Genomic DNA, 20668 nt, shown 5'->3' with positions numbered 1-20668 from the left:
GGGCCCACATAGCTAGCAGTGAGAATGGCTTCTCTTGGGCACATTAACTCTTGACACACCCTCTGCTAAACCCAACGCCAGCGTTTGAGGTGTTCAGTGTAAGAGGATGTGCCCCATTGGGCCCCGGCCACCACGGGGGCTGCCCGCGGGGGTATATAAGGATGCAACAGACAAGCAGGTTCCCTTCACCTCTTTCCTCGCCCCATTCAGGAACCCGAGGCTCTGAGAGGATGTTCCAAGGACAGGAGGGACTGCTTCCGATGGTACCGCTTCCCAGACCTTTGTTCAGAGATCCGAGTGGAACCTGAAGAAGCCAGAGGTGGAGCAGTACTCATCACTCGAGAGGGACGAGCGTGCACAGGCACATGTCTGCTGCTGGTTCCCCTCAGTAACCTCGGGAGGTTCCTCCAGAAGCCTTCCATGTGCCCGGTTGCTCTTGCTCTGGCATTGCAGGCTGTTCCCCCTCTGCCCAGAGCTGCAGTGCACATGCTCCGGTTGGTCGGGACCCAGGAGGCGTCTGGCTCACCCCCTCGTGGGGCCACACCGGAAAAGACAGGTGAGCGGAAGCAGCACGGCCACCTCCACTCTGCTTCTGAAAGAATGCCCGGGAGCCTGGCTGCCCCTCACCCCTGCAGCCCCTGGTTGGCGTGGAGAGACCAAATGATTGTCACGAGTTATGGCACCTTGGAGAAAACCACCTTGCACCCTGCTGTCCCCAAGGAGGTTGCAGCTGGGTGCAGAGGCAGAAGGGGAAAAGTCATGCTGCATTCTTTCAACACGCAGACTGCTTTAGAACAGAGGTAAATCTAACCACTCCCTAACCCCAACCACCAATGTAGCTTCAGAACCACACTGCCTATGCATACCTGATGACAAAGAGAAATCTGAACTGCTGGGGTTGTATCGCATACCCAGGATGCAGCGGGCATCTATTCTAGATCACCCCTACAGGACAGGAGAAAGAACGCTGTTGCATCGCCGTCATGCTGAGGAAGAGCACGGGAATGGCTATCTCAGCAAATCCGAAGCCTGCTGTGTGGGCCGGAAGTGCTGGTGGGACAGCGCGGCCCCTTTTCATGCACTTGGCCATCACAGGCTTCCAACGGCATCGGCCAGGGACAGTACTCCGGTGGGAGGCACTGTGACAGCTCTCGGTCCCAGCTCCAGGCGAGCTTGTGAACTACTTGTCGGGGAGGGAGCGGGCTGTTTTCCTCTGGATCCTACCTTTTAAGAACTTCCGGTCGTTTGTGAGTCTCTCTCCCTCTGCCTGTGTGCGTGCGCACACGTATGCGCACACCCATCGCTTTCCTCTCCCTCTCAGCCTCAATTCAAGCGTTAACCTTCGATGTAACATTTTCGCTCCTCACCAGGATGGAGAGAATGGGCTTCGGAGGAGCAATTGAGTCGAGAGAATGAAGGAGACGGCATCACTTCAAACGCAGGCTTGCCAGGAAATGATCCTTCCGAGTGCTCCCCCGCGTCTCCGGCCAGGGACCCCGACTCCCTCTGACCGCGGCACGCTGGCCCGGTTTCTTACCTTTTGATTGCCATGTGTTTTATGTTACCGCACTTAACGTCCCCGGGGGTCTATGCGTGTGTTGCCCACGTGTACTCATTAAAGCTCCTACCTGTGTTCACTTCGTAAACTCACTAGTGAGAGGGGGGAAGGCATTAGCATGAGCTGCTAGTTGGATAATTCTAAACAAAGTCAAGAGCAGATTGACACAGCCTTTGCCTGGGAAGAGAATCAGGAATGGGAATTTTCTGCCACTGGCCCATGCTCTCTCTGATACATGCTCGACAAGGTACGTGCAGCAAGAAGGCCCTAGGGGTGGGTCTTACACCACCGGTAAGTTTCTCTTCTCTAAAATGCAAAGTCAAGTCTTCACAATTCATTCACAATCCATTCATGTAGGATGCAGACCATTTTGGCAGGTGCCCAGATATCACTAGATTCCTTTCCACACGAACTTGTGAGCAATACACAGCGAGCTAAAATATATATTACAGTCAGACTGACCTGGGTTCAACACCCCCCCCCCCCCCGCCAGCCACGGCTTTGGTCTTCTTTTGCTGTGTAACTAACCACTGAAAATTCCGTGGCTGGGAAGAACGGTCGTGGCATTTGCTCACCGTAGCCCAGGCTGGGCCGGGCTCAGCTGGACTGCTCCTCCGGGGAGCCCACTTGAGTGACTGCCCTGGGCTGGCTGGCTGTGGGCGGGGCTTGGCTGGGAGGCTCAGGTAGGTGTCCCTCTGTCTCTTCCTCTCCACGTGTCTCTCCACAGGGCCTCAGCCCCGGGTCTGCCCAGCTGAGTAACTAGACTCTTACTACCGGAGACTGGGGACTTCCAAGTGTAGAAAAATGGAAGCTGCTGGGCCTGCTCAAGGCTCAGGTCTGGAGCTGGGATGACGCCATTTCCGCCACGATCTACTGGTTCAAGTGACTGTCAGGGCCAGCCCAGAGTTAGGGGCGGTCACAGCACACGGGTGAGAATAGAGAAGGCAGGGCCATTTGGAGCCACTGCCACTTAAATCCCTTAATCTATACATTCTGATGTGACATCAGCTTCCCCGTCCATTAAATGGGGATAATGACATCCTGAATTTTATGGGGATCTGACAGTTAAACATGATCATGCATTAAAAATGGATTGCCCAGTGACTGGGATACAGTCAATACTCCCTTTTGTGTGTCCCAAAGGACTTGGATGGCCCAGAAATGTGGGAACCCCCTTCCCGCCACTGCGCGCTGAGGGCGGAGTCCGCGGTTTGTGCCGGCCAGCTCAGGGGCCATCCTCAGGCCTAATGCAGAGCTTGGCGTTCAGTGGGCTCTGACTGTTGATGGACTATGTGACCGTATGAATCGGAACGCACTATCTCCAGCAAATCACGTCCATGACACATACACAGATTGAGCAATTTTGCACGAATTTCTTATATGCGAACGAAAAGTTATCAAATTCAATGTCATGAGCAATCATAGCAGTCTGGAGTTCATCTTCACCTCTTTTTAAATATAGTCTATATAGCAAAGTTCCCAAAAATATTTTGCCAGATTTCCACCGCCTCAATCTTGAAACGCGGGCACACTATAAGAAAAATGTAATCCATATGTCTATGATTCATTTTTACCAGGTTCATCAAAATTCCGTTTTTATATTAAATGTCAAAATGCCTTTCATGCCTTTATTTATGAGCCCTTTAAAGTGGTTATTTTTAAATTAAAATCTACAAAGGCATTGGTGATTTTGTTCCAAGTATCAGCTTCTGGGAGAGTTCATTTTGTTTGCTCTGGGGAAAAACACCTAGTTTCAGATATAGACTTTTAAAGTTTACTTGAAAGTCTTCAAAATTCACCTGTGCTTCGTTTTAAATGTACTAATGAGCGCCATCACCTATGTGTTCAGAGCGCTGAGAAACCCAGCGTGTGACCCTGCAGCCCTGGGAAGCAAAGCCTGCCGTCTCTACCCTCTCCGCCCCCCTCAACTCTGTACTTTGGTGGGGGGTGGGAACAGTGAGATTGCCGGGTATGACCTGTCTGTAAGAATGAAACAAAGGCTGGATTTTATTCTCCGCACTTCTGTATTGCCCACACTTCTCCACATAGATATTCTGCGTGCTCCTCTGGCTCCTGACACCCAAACTTCATCCAACTTCCCTCCTGTCTTCTTTCTTCCATGACTGTCTGACCTTTTCACTAGGAGATTCAAAAAACTACAGCAGTGTGAGGGTATCCTCCATAACTCAACTTTCTGTGATAAGCTTATTGTAATTTGAATTAAAATAGAATATATACCATAAAGCAAAGCACTAGCTAAAAAGAGAAATATCTGAAAGTCAAGGTTATATAATTGTAAAAGCTCTACATTTTAAAAAAGAGAAACTCTGAATCCCAGGAAAAGGAACCTGAACACCAGAATAAGGTCTGTGACCTTACACACATCAAACTCTGCTCTTTAATTTATTAATGTACGGCGTGAGGGTAATGAAGCGTCCGCTGCCCGTCACAGACTTGCTGTGAATATCAAGTGAACAACACTACCTTTGATAAACTACAAACAGAGTCACATAATTAACTATCTAGCATCCACCATTACCTGCATTGTGTCTCAGTGTCAAACACAAACTGGTGTCAATTTGCTTTGTTCGCTGGTTGTATCTGATCACTGCAGACACTGGCAAGTTAGTTTCCGTAACTCTGAGGACCACAGAGTGAGGCCGATGTGCGTGTCCCTCCTGTCACTCTCTTTCTCTTGGGGCCAAAGATACCACTTTCCAGGTCACCTGCTGCGCAAGGGCCAGTAGTCTGCTCCCTGGTAAAGAAAATGCCACCCGCGCAGCACGGATACTTTTACATTCCATTTGTCAACGTGTTAATCCCTCCAGGAGCAGCACTGAAGGGCTTGAACTGAGGCACAACCCATTTCCCACGTTTTGGCGAGGACACCAATGGCACATCCAGTGCTCGGTTCACGATGTCCTCTAGCAAACATTGTCCCCTTCCTCAATGCCACATCGACACAGAAACCATTCCCTTTATTTGTCTCTTCCAGAACGTGAGGGGAACACCGACTTTTCTCCATAGCTGGGCCCCTTCTCTAGCGATCAGACGGGAGTAGCGCATATTGTGCGCCCAAATTAGCCCTGCGTGGGGGAGGGGTGTTGTCCTTCGCACCACCGCGGAGCTGACCCACGTGCTCATTTGAATCTTAAGCAGCATCAAGCTTTAGCTCGGGTCCATCCCACCTGCCAGTGCAGAGCAGTATAACAAGGTAATTACTTCCTCTTATTTCAAAATGCCAGACGCCCAAGTAAGACTTCCGTGCAAAGCGAGCAGAGCCCCTGTATTAGATTGGATTCTAATTTGGGTCTAAGGTTGGGTATCGCTGGCATCTTGGTTCGTTATTCAGGAAGATGGTGGCAGACGCCGCATAAGCCCCACAAAAAGGCAGAACCACAGTGTGTGATAATCTCGGAAATGTACTCAGAGAAAAATTTGCAGGAAGAAAGATGAAATTGTATACCATTCATTCATGTAGGAGTGCTTCCTGGGTTAAAAAAATACAAGGTCAAAACCCAAGGTTATTTCATGAAGGAAAATAGCAGAGTTCTATGCTCGTGATACAAAGCTATCGTTTATTTAGTTCATCAAAAGGCTAAAGATTTTAGATGTAAAGTCTTTAAAAGGGCATGCCCAAGACTTGGCCTTTACCCTGGCAAGGCATGGCTCCTCCCAAAAAGGAGAACAGTTTTTTAAATCCTACAAATACACTTGATCAAGATAATTAGCACCAATGTAGCACAGAAGACCTAGAGAACAGAGGGCTCTGGTTGTGTGTGTGTGTGTGTGTGTGTGTGTGTGTGTGTGCGTACATCTGCTGTCTGAACAGTTGTGTGCACGCATTTGTCTGACTGCGTACGGCCTTTCACATTCATTATAAGAATTAGATTAGAATATTTAACGAAGCCTACTTACCTTTCAAATTCATCGTGAAAGAATAGCCCTTTCCCAGTATGATATTCAATGAAATTTATATCACTTCATGGTAGTTTACGGGATTTGGGGAAAAAATATCCAGAATTATAGCAGGTCCTCGAATAACCTCATTTCATTCAACACCATTGCATTCAACATCATTTTGTTATCATGTTGACGAGATGCACTGGGAACTTGACTCTTGTTTATATCACTTAAAGTCGCAGAACCCATCCATGACGTTACGTGCAGACTTCCCGGGAGACAGACTGAGTGCAGGGACAGTCCCCGACGGGCTACTTCCACGCCATGCTATGCCCCTCACTACACGGCTGCCTCCCTAGCGACAGGGCCCCGCTACCCACCCACTAATGGGACGTCTGCTCAGAGACCGACCTGGCGTGTGCAGGAGAGGTGAGAAGAGGGAGCCGCAGAGAAAGGCCCCTGTCCATGAGCATCTGCTCGGCGTGTGCCACCCACGTCTCGGGGTCCGGCGTTACAGACGCGGGGCAGGCAGCCCGATGCTCTGAGCAGGGCGCGAGGGGCAGAGTCAGGCAACGGAACTCTGCTCAAATCCCAGACTGGACACGTCCTGCTTATGTGACCTTGAACCGTTTTGTCCACTTTACAGATGTCACTCTATTCCACGGTCTTGCTCAGAAACTGAATTTCAGGACGCAAATAGTATCCTCAGTGGTCCAACTACTCACGACGTTGAATCCGGAGATTCAAAAGGGACCACCTAAAAAGTAATGTCTGCGTGGTTCTTCCTTACCCGCGATCAAGACGTGTCCCGCCAGGGGTAAGGAAGAACCGCGCAGACACCAGAGGCGTCCTTGTCGGACACCGGACGTCGGAGGCGGAGCGCCGCGGAGCACGGGGTACAGAGACGGCCCTCTCCGCACATCCCAGTCGCCCGTGGCCTCCGGGGAGCACCTCGCTGAGCGTACTGTGCGCCCTCTCCGTGTTTCTCCTCGGAGAAAGGAGGAGACGCTCCCGGCCTCTTAAAGTTTGGGAAGGTAAGACAGAGCCTAAAGGGCAAAGGGCAGACCAGGGGCTGCAAGTTCATACAGACCTGACCCCTTATTCACGCCTCCTTTCTTCCTGGCCTGCCTGCGGCTTCTAGAACACTCCAGGCACAGTCCTTCCTCGGGGTCGTTGGACGCCCTCCCACTGCACACGCCTGCGCACGCCATGGCCGCTCCCTCACCTGCGCCGAGCTTCCGCTCGCACGTTGCCCACTCGGTCGGCTTTCCGCCCACCTTCCTGAGAGTGGCCGCGTGTCTCGGCTCCTCTGCTTTCTCTCCACAGCAACGCCATCTTCATCTGATTTGTTCATTTACCGTGCTCATTGTCTCCACTGCTTCCACGGGAATGAAAACGTCAAGAGGGCAGGGGCTTCTGCCGGTGTGACAGCCTGCTGTGTGTCTGCAGCGGAGCCTGGGACGAGGGAGGTTCCGAGGATCCGATAGTACCTTATCTGTAACGCACCGAGCACAGCGCCGGGATATGGACGGAACGAACGACAGCTATTAGCTCTCGTGAGCGTCTGACCACGGCTAAGATTACAGTCTTTGGAACTGCCAGTGATCCCTCGCGGCTCCGGGCCAGCCAACAGCGCGGCTCATACCTGGTTACCCCAGGGGAGTGGAAGGCCACTGTTCCATTGTTGCACCTCCACGACGTGACTCGCCTGTGGGCCCCGTGCACACCGGCCCCTGCATCTGTAAACACATGCAATGATTATCTGCCCTCCAGGGGGGGCAGAAGCCAGGCAAGCTCTGTTCGTCACTTGCTTTCCCATCTGACATCGAGTCTCCACAGCTGGATTTAAAGCACTGGATAAGATTAAAAAGTAGGTAAAACCGTTGCTTCTTGTGTCTGATGATTTCTCTGTTTACCAGGGGCAACCCTTCAGCTGTGGCACTCACGCAGCCCATCAGGGAGGGTTCCGGCCCCCGCCTTTCATCTCTGGGTTTGAGTTCAGCCGCAGTGAGCGAAAACGTGGTCAGACTTTGCTGGGGAAACCTGATGGTTGGTTTTACCAACTAGGGGCAAGTCATTCTTTTCACTGGGGTAGGGAAAAAAAAAAACCACAGGGACGGAGACAGTGTTAGTGTCCTGTCCATGGACTGGGCAGAATCTCGTCAGCGAGAAGGTTGATAGTTACACAAATAGTGACCGCTTCCCCGATTTTCACAGTCTAATCCCGTAGACTCGGGATTTCAGCGTCTGCCCTGGCATCCGCAGGAAGAGGAGAGCAGGATGTCAGCGAACGGGGTTGACTGTGGAGCCGGGGCTGGGCAACCAGTGGGTGACCCTGGCTTTCTCCCTGCTTCCCAACGAGGTGCAACAACACGTGAACTTTGGGAGCCCCGCTCCCGCCCCTCGGCGCCACACACAGGACATTTGGTGTCACTGTTTATTAAAGATAACGAATGCCCTAAGTCTTTATTTACTCCTGTTTATTGCTATGTTAGCGAGAGTCACTGGAGAGCGGCTATGTTTACGGTCCACTCGGGTTCTTTAATCACGGCTAGTAGGTAAAATCATCTGTGACAACTAATCCAAAAAGCAGATTATATTTATTTTGGCTACAGTGGTTTGCAATTCGTTAAAATCAACAAAGCCTTTTCATTAGCCCCCTGCTGATGTCCTAAAAACAGACATTTCAAGGGTCTCAAAGCAGCGAGCTACACGTATGCAGCCGAGCTAATTGTGACAGATTCTCAGCACCATTCTTAACTCGAAATCTGATTAAACGAGCAAACAAGAAACAGAACCCCCCGCTTCTGCACAAAGGCTTAATTAACATGCCTGAACTCCAAACTCAAAATCATGGCTGCAAAGCTTCCCGAATATGGAGACAAAAAGCAAACACAGAGACGGCGTCATTAGTTAAGCAAGATTTACCAAAAACAGGGACTTTAAAAAAAATTAATAATGTGGGAAAGGATCAGAGATCAGAACCACGGTGCCTATTTCTAAACAGTTCTGCATGGGCCTCTTGGCCGCCGAAAGCTGGATGGTGATTAACTGGACGGTGGATGGAGGCAGCACAGCTACTGAGCACAGGATTTATTCCAGCCGTTGCCGGAGATTAGAAACAGTGGCAGCCTGTTTCAGGACGTCTGTCCATCCAACTCCATGTGTCTTCTTCCCTCTCCCACCCTCGCTGCCCAGACCACACGGCTGCGGGTTCCAGGCCCATTTCTTCTACTTGCTGCCGTCCCGCTGTCCACTGCAGAGAAGAAGGGTCTCTTTAACGCTGCAATGGATCGGAGGGCTCAGTGTCAGAAACGGGCGCGTTGCAGGAAAGATGAACACAGCGGTGACTCAGCCATCACGGTGCCACCAGGCAGCAGCCGTAATTAATGAACGTATCAAAAGGTCTACTCAAGGAGCAAAGAAGGTAGACAATGATTTATGTTTACCTAAGGGGAAGATTATTTAGCTTTGCATGAGCTTTCAGAACGAGGCAGCCCAGAAATATTTAGATATGGGGTGGTACCTCTCCCAGCCCAGAGAGGAATTCAAAACACCGGCAAGCGCGTCCAGAAGTGGAGGGTCAGGGGACACCCAGGGAAAGATGTGCTTTGTTCCGCACCCCCACCGCCGTAGCGCTGATGGCCAAGCTGCTGCGATGCGTGTATTTCCAGGACTGCAATGGAATGCCTCGTTCGCTCCCCTCAGCGTGATCCTGAACGTTGTCAGAGGTGATTGCCAGACGATACTTCACGCGAGTCTCTGCTCTAACACGCGGGCGTCCGCTGGTCCAAAGGGGAGGCGGAGAGCGGCCCCGCAGGGGAATGGCGCACTCAGGTCTTAAAGTCTCAAGGGGTGAGCGCCCCGGTCTGCTTCCAAGACAGAGCAGTTCCGTTCATCAGCACAAGGACCTCCGCCCGGCAGCCCCCGAGGCCAGCACTCCAGCTGCCTCTGGTTCATTCCCGGAGCCAAAGAGCTGTCTGTCAGAGCAGAGGACAAAATTCGGCCTGGGGGAAGGACCCGCATACAAAGCTTCTCTCCGATCGGAGTTCTGTCCACAGGGAAAAGTGAGCCCCATCTGACACACAAGTGGCCATTCCGGCTCTTCATAGTTAAAACTATTGTTGCCATGGCAATCCAAAGAGTGTTGTGAATACACGAAGGCCAGTGTCATGGCTTTGGGGGGTGTGTGTGTGTGTGTATGTGGCGTGGACATAGTTCACAGCCCGGGTTGGGTTCCTTCTGGCCTGGCAGAAATGCCTGGACAAACAGCAGAGCCACACCGGGCAAGGCGAGAACATCTAAAACTCGACTATGTACCTAATATGCAGTGTTCAGCGGGTCCGTGGTCCCCAGGCTGCCTTGTTGAGTAGAAGATGAAAGTGCGCTGTCTTCCTCCTTTGTGTTTGCATCCCCCGCACACCCCAAAGTGTCCAGATTCCCTGCTCTACCACCTACCACCGTCTCGAGGATTCTACTCTGAGCTCCAGGTCAAGGCAGCAGGTCACTCCTCTGAGCCGCCTGGTCAGGCCAGAGGAAGCCCACGCAGCCCGCCCGCAGGGAAACAGAGCAGCCGCTGGTTCTGCGACTTAAGCGGGGTGGCGGAGCGGCCAGTAACAGCTGTTGTCACACAAACCATGCTGAGACGAGCAAGGCAGCGGCGGCCGCCTGGAGGCGCCGTTCGCCCGCCTGCCTGCCTCCTAAGGCTGTCCTCGAAGGAGCGAGAGCCCACCCCTCGGGTTTCACTCTGGGCTGAGTTGTTTTCCTGTAAAGCAAGCTCCCTCTTTTCCTGGTTCGTCCAACATGGGCCTGCTGTTCTCTGTTCGTGATCTGCTCGGGGCGAACCGTCAGAGCCAACCCAGAGAGGAAGGCCACACAAGCCACGCCACGCCTGCGGACACGGCCCCCGAGGTCCGGCACAGCTCCGCTGGAGAGGAGCAGCCGTGACTGGACCAGCGTTTCCCAGCCTTGCTGGGCCCCAGGAGGCACTCAGGGCACTTGTTAAAATGCGCGGTGGCAGCCTCCTGCCCCGGGGGACTCAGCTTCAGCAGGCCTGGGGACATGTGGGAAACACCAGGACAGAGGGACTGGGCCAGGTGCTCCAAGGGACACATCGCGTGTTCACGACTGAGCAAAAACCAAACGCAGACACAAAGACCGGAGGAGGCGGGGGTCCATCCTGCGGTCTGCTCTGCTCTGCAGCCAGCAGCCTCCACCCAGCCAGCTTCCTCCCAGCAACGCTGGGAACACCCAGGGCAAAAAATGTCACTCCACGTATGTCCCTGTGGCCCCGACACCCCTTGATTCCAATGACCAGATGGCGTGGTGATGTTTACTTGGCGGAGGACAAGGGGCACTTCAACTAAAAATAATAGGAGAGAAGCTAGCAATTTAAAACTCAGGGAAATGGTTACTTTTTTTTCCCCGTCTAAGTGGGACAGTGCACTTGTAGAAATAGTTTAGAGACCTGGAAAAAAATAATGTGTAACGTTTCATTCCATGCTGGGGACAGTCGCTCAGGATGTTGAAAGAGGCATATAACACGTCCCCCGGGGGATCTGAAGGTAGCGGAGCAGGGGCAGAAATGCCGGGGGGACAGAGGCAGAGGAGAGAGCTTTCATCTGGCCGCAGTGCCTGCAGAAAGCTGGGTGCAGCGCGCTGTCGGGAGCTTGCTAGCTTCCCGGCCAGAAGGATCACTCAACACAGCCCCAATTACTGCATTTCATAGCCACGCTGTCTCACTGGAATACAACTTGTTGGGGGATTCGTGTCTATGGAGAAATTCCCCAATAAGCTTTTACTGAACGACTAGACACTTAGTAATGGCAAGTGCTGCCTTTTCATGCCAGAAGCCTCCCTAGCCGTAACCCCACAGTTCTGCCCTCTGGTAACGAAGTTGAATTCGGCTCCTGAAAGTTTACAGACATCCTTCTCTTTCTAAGTGCATGAATAGTGCATAGCCATTCTTCAAAGCCGCCGTTTTTTCTCTTTTGTAGCAAAATGGCAAGAGCCTATGGGAGAGCGATGCCAGGGGCAATGTTCCTTTCGGCTCAGCAGCCACCTGCGAATCACCTGCAGGTAGTGACAGACTACAAGGGCAGCGGCTCAGGGAAGGCGCCGCCCGCCACCAAGGGCAAGGGTTGAGCAGAAACAAAGAGGGAAGGGCTTTCTTGGCCCGATGGGGCTCTGCACAGTGACCAGCGGGACCTCCCCGAGGATGGATTCAAGGGGCTGAGTGGAGGCGGTGAAGGATCAGAGAGAGGCAACTTGAAATGGGCTGAGCTGGACTTGTAAAGGAGGAAAAAAAACTTCCCAAAAGACACCGCAGTCCCAAGACCAGCACTGTCTTGGAAAGTTCCTTGTGTCGGCTGAGGGGTAAGGTTCGACGCGCCCCCGACATCCGGCTGCTTTCAGAAATAGGGCAGCTGTCCGCCGCCCAGGAAGACCTGGGCCACACCGCACACTGGCACAGTGCGGGAAAGCTGCCAGGGGACAAAAAGGGACACCAGCGTCACAGGGGACCTGGCAGACCCTGCCTATGCCTCCTGGCCTGCTTGAACCCAAGAGAAGTTAGAGCCGACAACTGAAACGGCATTAAAGGCTTAGCAAACTGTAACTAAGAAGTTGTTAAGGGAAAAAATTTAATCAAGTCCCGACCTTTAACTGAGAACGAATCCAGGCACACGTGGGATTTTGATGGAATGAACCCGAAGAATTCTTTTCCGGCTACTGAAAAGTCCACGGAGAGGAACAGGGCCCGAATGAGCCCCGCTGGAAAGAAGACAGTCTAGTCCTGGCTGGTGGGGCTCGGCGGACTGAGCGCCGGCCAAGAACCAAAGGGTCGCCGGTTCCCTTTGCCAGTCAGGGCGCGTGCCTGGGTTGTGGGCCAGGTGCCCAGGAGGGGGCGCACGAGAGGCAGCCACACACGGACACTTCTCTCTCTCTCTCTTTCTCCCTCCCTTCTCCTCAGTCTATAAATAAATAAATCAATAAATAAATATTTATTAAAAGAAATAAATTATCAACCAGTCCAAAAAAAAAGTCTTGAACACGAGAGATCGGTGCCAAAAGGTGGCTGTGGAATCACCCCTCCCCCCAGACTGACACCAACGATGGCCTGTGTGTGCGCATCCCCTAGCGCCGCGGGCTCTCCCCTCGGGAGGACTGCGGGCTGCTCGACTGACTCTTCTTTCCCCATCGAACCCCCCCGGGCGCCCCGGGGAACACTCATCAGGCTGTGGCCAGACTCCCCCGTGCTTTCCATCCATCTCTCCGCTCCTCCCCCCGATGTCTCCCCTCAGACATGATGCCGCATCTTTTCCCGCTCCTTCTCGTTCATCCTACCCCTTCATCGTGATAACAAGGCAGAAGGAAAAGGAGTTTCTCTCAATCCTATTTCTCAGTACTTATAACCATTTGAAATTCGTGGCACCCAACTTCATCAGTGTCTTCACATGAAGGCTACTGTGGCCCAGTTGGAACACTTCTACTCTCTTCTAAGTTTCCAGGGCCCTGGGCATTTCCAGCCACTGTGCCATGACAGGAGGGTCCTCGGCCCCCTGGCTCTGTTTGGGTCCTCCAGCCTCGGCACCGCCAGCCGTCCCCCTGGTTACTCCATCACATGACGGATTCCGTGTCTCAAGACTTGAAACCCTGGTCTCCTGTAGTGACAACCAAATTGCCTCCACGGATAAGTGCGAAAATCAAATTTGGTATACACTTACCATGGAATATTATTCAGCTTTAAAAAGGAGAATAATTCTGCTACATACTACCACATAGAAGAACTTTGGGAACATTATAGTGAGTAAAATCAGCCCAACAATATGACGTGATTCCACTTATGTGAGGTACCCAGCGTGGTCAAAGCCCCGGGGTCAGAATGCGGAACGGCAGATGCCAGGGGCTCAGGGGAGAGGGAAATGGGGGGTGTTATTGTTTAATGGATACAGAGTGTCAGCTTGTGATGACGCAAGAGTCCTAGAGGTGGGCGGCGGGGACGACGGTTGCACCACAATGTGAATGCACTTGATGTCCTGAAACGCACACTAGAGATGGTTCAAATAATAGGGAACACCACAACCACTGTCTCCCAAGTCTGCATGTGAATATTCGAGTCACACCTGAATCCAGACTGCTGGTACTTAGCCTGAGAAGCAGCAGGTCGGGCTCTGCCAATAACTGGCGGTGAAAAGTTGTCACTTAACTTTGTATTTCTTCCTTTATTCACTCGCTCAAGAGATATGTATTGGGCAACTCCTCTGACTGGCACAGTCCTAGAAGACACTAGTCCTGGGACTCACCACCTAGACGAAGGACCGTCAGGAGGCACCCACAGGCCCCAGAAAGGTCAGGAAAGGAGAGTCGAGTGCTTGGAAGCAGGCCATGAAGACCTCAGGTAGTGGGTGGCACAGGAGGAAGGCTGGAGGAAAAGATCTTAAGTTGGGGCCTAGAATTTGAATCGGAGTTAAGTAAAGAGCAGAAGGATGTTCCAGATGGAGAGAGCTGTGGGCGCAGGGGAGAGGGCATGCGAGGGGTAGGGCATGGACAGCACTGTGGCTGGGCTGGGGTTCCAGGAGGGAACAGAGACAGCAGAAGAGGCCCGAAAGGCAGGCAGAGAGTGGACCGCAGTTGGCCGGAGAGATGACGCTGAGCATTTCAGACTTTTTCCCTGAACATCCAAGGAAGATACTGAACCAGATCTCCAGGTTAGCAATGCCATTTGCCTGCAGAGATGCCAAGTCTGCGATCCATTTCCTTGCCTGCTATGCCATCCTCCCTCCCGATGTCGTCATGCATAACTGCTGGATTGCCACCTCCCCAGGGGACCCCTCCACTGCCCCCCACCCACATACACCAGGTCACTCTTACCGCACTCAAATTATTAGGTGCCACCCGGTGTCACTGGGTTCTCTCCCCTCTCCAAGCCCAGGGCCCACGTCCTCACCACTGTCCTCACTTCAGGGCCACCGTGCCAAGTTCATTACGTAATCTTCCTCTCTGACTCACAGCCCCTGAGCACCTCTCTCTGACTCACTCTCTCAAGTGTCCCTCTCTTGCTCCTGCATCTTACATCTGTCCTCACACCTCTTTCCGCTGCAGACACCCTCAGGTCTCTTCTGCCCCCACGTGGCTCTCTGGTCACGACATTCGAAGGAAGCGGTGAACTTGGCTCATCATCCGTTCTCTCTGCGCAGTTCGCCTTGGTCTTCGCCATTTCCCTGGTACCAGTGCATGTTTCGACACGCAGGCTTCTTCTACCCGGAGGGGTCAGGGAAGGCCACAGGAAGGAGGTGAAGGTTAGGCCAAGCCTCGAAGGATTAGTGGGGTTCTGGCAGGCATGACAAGGAGTTGCGGAAGGAGCCTCAGACAGAAGGGACCATGAGTGTGAATGAAGTACATGGAGGGAACACGGAAGGCACCCTAGTGGTTATGGTTTTTTTATTTTTTTTGAGATATAATTGACATCTACCATTATAAAGTTGACCCCTGAACTATGTGGGAGTTAGAAGCACTGAACCCCCACAAAATAAAAAATGTGTGCATAACTTTTGACTCCCTGAAACTTAACTAGTAATGACCTACTGCTGCCTGAAAGGGCCACAGATAACATAAACAGTCAGTTAAGACACATCCGGTTTGTCATGTGTATTATGCACTGCAGTCTTACCATAAAGCCAGCTAGAGGGAAGAAAAGGGCAAGGAAAATCGTAAGCGGGGGGGATTACCTTGACAGTACGACACTGCATTTGCTGAGATTGCAAGTTTACGCGGGCGATCGGGCTGTGCAGTTCAGATCGTGGACTGAAACACAATCACGTATAAGTGGACCCACACAGTTCAAGCCCGAGCTTCTCAAGGGTCGACTGTGTTCACTGCAGGGGCACAGCAGAAGGACTTGCACTTGATGCGCGTGCATACTGAGCGTGAAATACGGTCATGCTTTGGAAGCACCGTGGTGTGGTCAGGCTCGCAGTGTGTGAGGGGCAATGCTGGGAAGTTCTGGTGCCAGGTGGGTCGAGAAGGACCTCATTATGGATAATGGGATATGATGCTGGAGCGGCCCGCAGTGAGGCCTGAACGTTGAAAGGCTGAAGGCCAAGTTCAGTTAGGAGGCACCGGTCACCATCCGGTCCCAACATAACTAGAGGAAAGCACGTGGATAGTGAAGACGACGTGTACAGGCCTCCTAATCTTCAAGCAAGAATCCCTGTCCCCATTGTCCCATCCCTAGTATTTTGGAGAGGGAGGGGGTGTTTCTTCTCCTTATTGACGTATTATCCCCTTATTTCATCCCAGGCTCACAGGTTTTTTTCTCTTCACTTAAAATTTCTTTTTCTAACCATAGAAGCCATCCCTATTCTTTGTTAAACTTTTGAAAAATTCAGGAAAATGGTTCTCTCCTGATAGTCAGCATGTGGTCCCTGGACCTGCAGGGCCTCCCCTCCCCCGCTCTGCCAAACTACTGACTGGTTAGAGTTGTCTCGTCCCTTAGACTTGCCATCTCCTTTGGTGGAGACGGCTCCTCCCCTGCCGCCTCCTCTGGCACCGCCTCAGGAAGCCGGGCTAAGTCCTTCCTCCTTCCCTCTCCCCTCCCTCCCACCCTCAACCCAACTAAGGATGGTGTCTTAGAGCCAAATCAAAGAAGCAGCCTTCTGGTCCCTGCGGTGGTATTGACATGTGGCAGTGAGAAAGCAGGTTAACAAGCCAGGGTGCTCTTTCTTAGGGGAGGAAATAAATGTCTTCGGCCGAGGACCGAATGCAAGAGCACCTTACCACTAAGAGAGGAAAGTGGCGGGCGCCTTTATGTGGAAACCCGTTTGAAAAGGTCTGCTGTCACATTCTTGGACACCTTGGAGAGATGTGAACACACACACTCCACACACACACACACACAAATATGGCCCCATCACGCGTTCACTGCAAAACGTTTTTAAACTCCTTCACGCATGATGATATATAAATTCACTTCATTAGAAATGATAGTTTTTAGAAGTCAAATTGTCTTATTCCCACTTACTTTAAAATAACATCGAAAACAAATTTGTCTCTCAGGGACCTGAACCAAACAGAGAGAGAGAGCGAGAGAGCTCATGGCCCCACACTTCCAGGAGAATTCAGACGTACACGAACAAAGTCAAAATCGGCACCAGCGCTGGCGACCACAACCTGCATTTCAGACCCGGAATCGCCACATCGTGTCCTTTCTGACATCAGGGGAGGGGTTGCAGGCATCGCTTGTTCAAGTTCATTCGCATATCCTGAGCACACACTGGTGGCCGGCAGTGTGCCAAGGAACCTTCTCCAGCCTTCCCAACACACTCGCCTTGCCGATAACACACACCTGCCAACTCAAGGACTGTATGAGCTCTTTTCCTGGTTTAAATGGTACTTACATTTGCCCCAAGAAAGAAGAATTTTTTTTTCCAGAACATCAGTGTGGTGAAGAAAAGGCTCAAAATGTCGGTCCCACTTAACTCAGCAGTAAGCTTCCTGCTAATTCTCAGTCTTAAATAAATAGCATTGACAAAGACATTAAAGGCAGAGACAATAAACACAGGCAGGAAGGGCCGAAAAAAAGATTGCCGTGATATTTTGACTCAGGTTGCAAACAAAAAAAAGGTTAGGTATTCAAATACCAAGGGTGCGAAAATATAGACTTGAATAATTTTTTAAAAGGGATCCTGCTCCCAGACTTCATAAGATGACTGTCTTAAAGGTTTCATTGATTAGTTGATAAGTTTGCAGGTGAATGATGAGTCGATTAGTCAGAAAGGCCTGAATTAGTCACCGGAGCTCTGCCTCCCAGGAATAAGATGCGGGGCGCCTCCTCCCTCCCACCCTCGGTGACAGATGATATCTGTTTTCTCCCGCGAGTTTGAATTTAAGAGCCACTGAAGCTCAGCAACAGTATATTCTGGCTCAAATGAGCTGAAAATTGCATTCAATTTGAATTTCAGAAATGGAGGGGAAGAAGGGGGAAGAGAAAACCTCAGCGCCCATCAAGTGTCCACACTTTCCAGCTACTTCCTGCGCCTCGGCTGCGTTCAGCCGGGCCGCGGCCCTGAAGCCAGGATGCGCCGGAGGGGAAAGAGCATCGCTGGATCCCTGCCCAGCCCGAGTTTAAAAATAAACGTTTAATAGTCAGGATCAAAGCGAACCTTACTTTTACGCACATGCATAATGCAGGATGCAACCCACCGACCAGATAGATTTATCTTTTCCAAATTCAAATTGGCTTGCTTTATTTTTTTTTCTTACGTACTCTGGAGGAGATAAAGGTGAAGGTGTTTTCCCTGGGAAATTCTAGAAAAGCAAATGCTTTCCTAAATGAAAATGAATTCCTCTTCAGCTCGCTTAAGACCCTCATTCCTTGCGGCTTGACCCCCCCACCCCCACATTGCAAAGCAGATGCGTTCTTGAAAAGTTGAGTCAGTGGACATTGGTTTTTCAAATCAAATCATATTTTAAGTGCTCCAAGAGAGTTGGTTATTTAAGGGAATCTTGTGATAAATTATTTTATAAAGCCCAGCTATTTTTAGTGTGCAAATGATTGCCCCTTCTTGCAACGGCAGGGAGCGCAAGAACTGGAAGCACAACCCAGTTCTCTTACAGCAGGGCGCACCTGCAGCTTTTAAGGAGCGCAGATTTGAGTATCACCAATAATTAAAACTGAACTGACGCGACACAAAACAACAGATGACACCCCAGAACCAAGTAACCGAATGGTTTTTGGCCAGACCCCCATTTTATGACAGTCGGAGCTGAAGGAGCAGAGGGAACACCACGCTCATTTCAGTCCATTTCACATGGAAACGTAAGTCTCCCCTTGCCTACATTATCCTCAATGTGCAGGTAAAGCAACGTGGGTGCCATGAAAAAGGTAATTCAACTCCGAAAGTGCCACTTCCCACATCCAGGCAGCAATCTGCTGAACGCATTCAGAACATCGGACTGACTCCGGTGGGTTCCGTTCTAAGCGGAACTGAGAGGCGTCGCCCCCGGCAACTGTACATGGGTCTCCCGCACACCTACTGAGGGCCAGGCTCTGCGGTAGGGACTGGCGGGTAGTGAAGGGGTCGCTTATTCTGCCTTGGAAGAGCTGACCACTTGAGGCTGCCGTGCGTCCCCTTTGCTGAGTGGTGGGCGGGTTTGAGGGTGACACAGAGGTGTAGCCCCTCTCCACTGAAAGACCCCTCCACGCTCCTATCCTGCGTGACCATCATCACACAGGTCCGAGGATCCACGCAGGTGTAGGACCTGCCTCCTGCCTGGGTAGGAGGCCAACTGAGTAACCGACAGTGCCCGAGAGAGGTAGATATTACGTGACTTTTTCCCTCAAAACCGGAGTGAAGGAGACTTCACATCCAGATGCACTTGGGGAGAACTGACAGCAGGCCAAGAACTTTTCTAAGTTCACAGAAGGTAGAATTAGGAAGAGAAGGCTTCCCAGCGTAAGCACAGGCCACCACATCCAGAAGATTAATGTCTGATTTCCTGTCCCTCACCCAAAGACAGGAATCAAGAAGCCACCTGACAGTGACAACAGTGGTCGATACACGATCACACAAGAGGGGCAAAACCTTTCCATACAAGCCTCGGGGTCACCGCAACACACACTCAGCCGAGTCCAACAGGTCGGAGTAGCCCGTGAAATAAGACATGTTACAAGCACGAGAGAAAACGTCTCTCGCATTTGAAAAGCCTAAAGGAGGGAAACACGCACGGAGCCCAAGAACCTTTCTAACGAAATCCTTGCCAGGACCCCAGCAGTGGGCAGCGCTGCCAAGGGGGCGTCGGCATCCCTAACCTCGTGGGGAACAGCTTACCTTTCAAACTGCGACAGTGTTACGTAGGATTGTTTCCCCTTACATCTTCATAACTTAATAGTGTTTCGTTGATGAACCAGTAAATCGGTCAGCTCTATTCATTTACACGACGTGAGCAAGGATCCAACCCAAAAGGAAAAATAAAAAAAAAGTGAGGTCAGTTTCTGTGGCTGCTGCATTTAACAGAACTTCCCAGGCAACAGAGTTAAGCACATGCTAATATCTATAACTTAGTCCACTCTGCCTTTAGTGAGGTTTTGATTTTCCCGCATTTATATATATACTCAGGGCTGTATTAACACTCAAAGTAACCTACAGCCCTCATTTCTTATTTTAAGTTTTCCTCCTTCTCAGCTTTATTAGATTTATTATTCTTCTGCTCCTCTCTTATTTATAGTGAATGCTCCGGTTAAGATTTCAAAGCATTTTCCATTATAACAGTCATTTATAACTTTCAGAGAGGAAAAAAATCTACCACAGGGACCAAGGACTTTCTACTTATTTCCCATCAGTCTCAAAATATATGAATTTCCCCAAATAGAAGGGTTTTGTTTCTGATTTTTCTGAGCCTCAGAAAAAAGAGAGAAGAGGTACAGAAAGCAGCAGAGGTTCCTGATTGGAAAAACTTGAAGCTTCCGTTATAAATAACTCCATGGTGGGTTTTAACCAAATGTGCATTGTGAGAGGCTGGTTTAGGTAGGATGGCCATCGGAGGAAGCGGTTAGTGTGAACCTCATGAAATTGCCAATATCCTACCAATCATGACCTACAAAAAGGCAATTCCATATGATTTAACTGAACGCTATTGATAGCTTTCCCCTCATCTAAAAGATAAACTTCAGAGCAACTAAGCAATCTCTCAGCTCTCCAGGGGACAGATTCTGCGCTGCACCTGTAGCCCAGAAAAGGGAGAAGGGAGGAGAGAAAAAGGACAGACAGCAAAAGCGTCCCTGACAATTTGTTTGGGGCACACTCTGGTGCAGTGTGTTAAGTAAAAGATGGGGGGGACACTCAGTGATCAGGGGCACCAGGCCATTTCCTGTCACAGCCCTTGAGGCGCGGCTGGGGTAGCTGCAGACTGTGGGGCGTGAACACGTCACAGTGACGCCTGGGTTGTGGCGGGAAGACTGTCAGGAGAGCTGTAAAGTGTATTCCCCAACGCCACCCTTCAGACCACAGCTCCGCCCCCTTTCTTTAAAGAATGAAGTTAAAAACAAAATGCTTGACAACGAAACGAGATTGAGGTTTCAATTCTCACTTTGCCTGCAGACCCCAGGACTCCAAAAAGCAACTGAAATCAAACTCCAGTCATTTGCTTTAATGCAAAGAGAAAGTATTTGAGTACGAGACATCGGAGAGATGATTTTAACATAAATGC

General features: G+C 51.0%; 1 protein-coding gene across 9 annotated transcripts in view; it reads right to left on the bottom strand.

Moving 5' to 3' along the window:
• Positions 1 to 20668, bottom strand: part of ESRRG (estrogen related receptor gamma) — a 508248-nt gene that overhangs the window by 337426 nt on the left and 150154 nt on the right. For 4 of the 9 annotated variants that reach the window (XM_045861556.1, XM_045861578.1, XM_045861584.1 and 1 more), the window contains one exon: positions 19291 to 19384. The exons of the other annotated variants lie outside the window; for them this stretch is intronic. The gene's annotated coding sequence lies outside the window, so the exon portion shown is untranslated. The remainder of the gene's footprint in view (positions 1 to 19290; positions 19385 to 20668) is intronic. 9 annotated transcript variants of the gene reach the window in all.

Source organism: Phyllostomus hastatus, unplaced genomic scaffold (assembly GCF_019186645.2).
Source record: "Phyllostomus hastatus isolate PE091 unplaced genomic scaffold, TTU_PhHast_1.1 phas_contig_148, whole genome shotgun sequence".
Classification (NCBI taxonomy): Eukaryota; Metazoa; Chordata; class Mammalia; order Chiroptera; family Phyllostomidae; genus Phyllostomus; species Phyllostomus hastatus.
This window is presented reverse-complemented; position numbering and strand designations above follow the sequence as displayed.